The sequence below is a fragment of the Alosa sapidissima genome, chromosome 14, assembly GCF_018492685.1.
Source record: "Alosa sapidissima isolate fAloSap1 chromosome 14, fAloSap1.pri, whole genome shotgun sequence".
NCBI lineage: Eukaryota > Metazoa > Chordata > Actinopteri > Clupeiformes > Clupeidae > Alosa > Alosa sapidissima.
The window spans coordinates 34,729,131-34,733,058 of NC_055970.1; positions in this window are offsets into that span (position 1 = coordinate 34,729,131).

Below are 3,928 nucleotides of genomic sequence, written 5' to 3' on the forward strand. Positions count from 1 at the left end.
TATCTCAAACTTTGATATTTTCTGGACTAATCCCAGTTTGTACAGAGCGGATGGTATACATCCAAACAAAAAAGGAACTCAACAATTAACCATCAACTTTATTCAGTTCATAGCCTTTAGCACAAAGGCTCTAACATTACAGTAAAGTATGATTTTATTCTTATATCGGGTGATTTTAATATTCATGTTGATATTACCGCAGATTGCTATGCTGGTCAGTTTACTGACTTATTGTCAATGTTTGAGTTTGTCCAACACATTTCTGTACCTACTCACAATCAAGGTCACACTCTACTGTAGATCTTGTCATCTCTAAAGGTCTTGGGTATCTCAGATCACCACTGTATATTTTTTAATGTTGCTTGGATTACTAAGACTACTCAAAATTCAAGATTCAAAAATAATTACAAGACGCAACATTCGAGAAAACACAGTTGACAAGTTTATTACTGCTTACACCAACATTAGGCCACTCTCTGACCTGAGCCCTGTCCTTAATTTTAATTCTAATTCCTATCCTGACTTTTCTATTAATTCTGTCTCTGACTTGAATTCACCCTATTCTTGCTGCAACAAGTTAGTTGAGTACTTCAACTCGTCTTTAACAAATATTACGGATAATATTGCACCAATGAGAATCAGGTCTACTTCTAGTAAATGTGAAGCACCCTGGAGGAATGCTGAGAGGGTTAAAGCATTAAAAAGAACTTGGCACAAAGCCGAACGCAAATGGCGTAAAACCAAATTGCAGGCTGACTTCATTCATGTCAAGAACCAGCTGTGTCAATATAATAAAGAAATGTCCCGACAGCAGTACTTCTCTCAGCTCATTGCGGAACATTCGAACAACTCAAAAATATTATTTAACACCATTGATAGGCTTGTCAACCCCCCTCGAATGCTTCCTTCAGAACTCCGCTCGCATGAAAAGTGTAATGAATTTGCAACTTATTTTAATGAAAAAATCACAACTATTAGGGATAATATAACATCTGTTGATTTTAGCAATACATCTCCCTGTGAATTAAGGCCCACTGGCACTCTGTGCAGTTTTACTCCTATATACCTGAGTGAGCTGGAAGAAACTGTACAACAACTTAGTTCAGCTACTTGTGCTCTTGACCCCGTACCAACTATGCTTTTTAAAAAGGTCTTCAGCTGCATGGCTGCTGACATCCTAGGTATTGTTAACACCTCACTACAGTCTGGAATCTTCCCCAGCAGTCTAAAGCATGCTATTGTTACCCCACTACTGAAAAAAACTAACCTTGATCCTTCTGTCTATGAAAGCTATAGGCCAATCTCAAACTTATTATTTTTAGGCAAAATACACGAGAAGGTTGCCTAAAAACAACTTCTCAGGTTTCTGTCTCTAAACAATCTTTTCGACATCTATCAGTCAGGTTTTAGGTCGAACCACAGAACAGAAACAGCTCTCATCAGAGTTGTTAATGATCTTAAAATCGCCACAGACAATCACCAAGTTTCAGTTCTAGTCCTCTAAGATCTCAGGGCAGTGTTTGATACTGTTGATCATGTTATCCTTTTACATTGTCTTGAACATTTGGTTGGACATTCTCTGTCTCTATTGAAAACTTTTCTTCCAATTTAATATTTTATATGGGGTACCTCAGGGATCAATTCTTGGTCCTCTGCTCTTCAATTTATATATGCTTCCACTTGGGTCTATCATTCAGCAGTACAACATCTCCTATCACTCATATGCTGATGATACACAATTATACATTTCTATTTCCTCAGATAATCCTAGCCCTTTAAATGATCTTACCCAATGTATTTCGGATATTAAAACTTGGATGGCCCGGAACTTTTTAAAACTCAACGACAATAAGACTGAGATCTTATTAGTTGGCCCTAAGGCCCTAAGACAAAAGTTTCATCCTCTGTTAACCTCCCTGTCAGTAAATTCTCGTGAGGATGTCAGAAATCTAGGGGTAACTTTAGATGCTGAACTCAACTTCTAGAAGCATATATCAAGCATCTCAAAGACTGCCTTTTACTACCTTAGAGTCATTTCTAAAGTTAGATGCCTCCTTTCTCAACATGACTCTAGTACATGCTTTCATCTGAAGTCGATTAGACTACTGTAATGCTCTTTTTGCTGGACTAACAAAGCAAACATTATACAAACTCCAGCTAATTCATAATGCAGCTGCCAGAGTACTAACTGGAACGAGAAGATATGATCACATATTGCCAGTACTAACATCACTACACTGGCTCCCAGTAAAACAAAGAATTGATTTTAAAATACTTCTTATTGTTTTTAAATCATTGAATGGCTTAGCCCCATCATATATCTCTGATATAATCACTGCATATACTCCAGCCAGATACCTACGGTCCTCAAGCAAAGGTCTCCTCTTAATCCCGAGAATAAATACTAGTTCCGCTTATGGTGCTTTTAGTCACTATGCCCTACACTCTGGAACTCCCTACCTTCTGAACTGAGATCTTCTCAATCAGTGACCTCAGAAAAACAGACTGAAAACATATTTATTTGCCTCAGCTTTTGGTTAAAATTTAAAGGAACACGCCACCCAATGTCAGTAGTAATATATGTTCTTACCTTAACTTTCACAAGTTAAGTCATACCTCTCCCGTGTCAGTACGTGCACTCAAACGCTCTGGTGCGCATGTTAGCATGTTGCTATGCTAGCGGTCTCAGACGTAGCCACAGATAGAAGTAAACAAAAACATCCACGTTTTCCCTACTTAAATACAGTTGCACGAGTAGCTGATAAAAATGTGTACGGTCACACAACATGAACTGTGGCGATTTTCCAAGCGAATAAACAGGAGAACTACAATGTGTGGCGCAATAGCACTTGGGAGTACTTCAACCTAGCGTAGTAATATTAATTAACACCTAATTGTAGATCCTATCCACCACAGAGTTTAGAATCCATGCTTGATCGACCCCTCAGCCTCCCCCTCCCCTCTGAGCGAGAGAGAGGCACACACACTACAGATGCGCTGATGGGCTATTATTTCAACCATAACTGCATAGCAAAACTTATCATCCATCCGCCATCCATCAGCACCAACGTTTTTTGACCAATTTTCAAAACCGCACCCGCCCACCATCCGCTGGTTGTTTTAATGTATATGGGTGATGCAGCGCTGCTGACGTGAGGCTAGAAAGCTCTTGCCTGTTCTAGAAAGACTGATCCAATGCAGCAAATATATTAAAAGGCTAAAGTCCTACATTGGCTATGTTGTAGCCTATCCCCAGAATATCAGCAGCAAACTCAGTCTCTGTCTCGCAAAACAGTCTCCAAATAAAATGCACATCGGCCTGTTACCTATTCTGCCAGCTTGTGCCAATATATCGTCCAAAATGCTTGATTGCATTGCATTCTCCACATTTTTAGCTAAATGAATTAATATTACTACGCTAGGTCGAAGTACTCCCAAGTGCTATTGTGCCACACATTGTAGTTCTCCTGTTTATTCGCTTGGAAAATCGCCACGTTTCATGTTGTGTGACCGTACACATTTTTATCAACTACTCGTGCAACTGTATTTAAGTAGGGAAAACGTGGATGTTTTTGATTACTTCTATCTATGGCTACGTCTGAGCCCGCTAGCATAGCAACATGCTAACACATTCGCGCCGCGCACCAGAGCGTTTGAGTGCACGTACCGACACGGGAGAGGTATGACTCAACTCGTAAAAGTTAAAGTAAGAACATATATTACTACTGACATTGGGTGGCGTGTTCCTTTAAGGTTTTTCTAAGTTGGTGTGGCGACTTACATTGAGGGCGATGAGGGACAGGTGGGGCTCGAAAATGCCCCCTTGATCAAAGTGGGGAATGAAAGAAAAAGTTTGAGAACCACTGGCGTAAAATTACTTGATTGTAGGCTTAGCTGTTAGTTTGTTGCTCAGTTGAACATATTTATC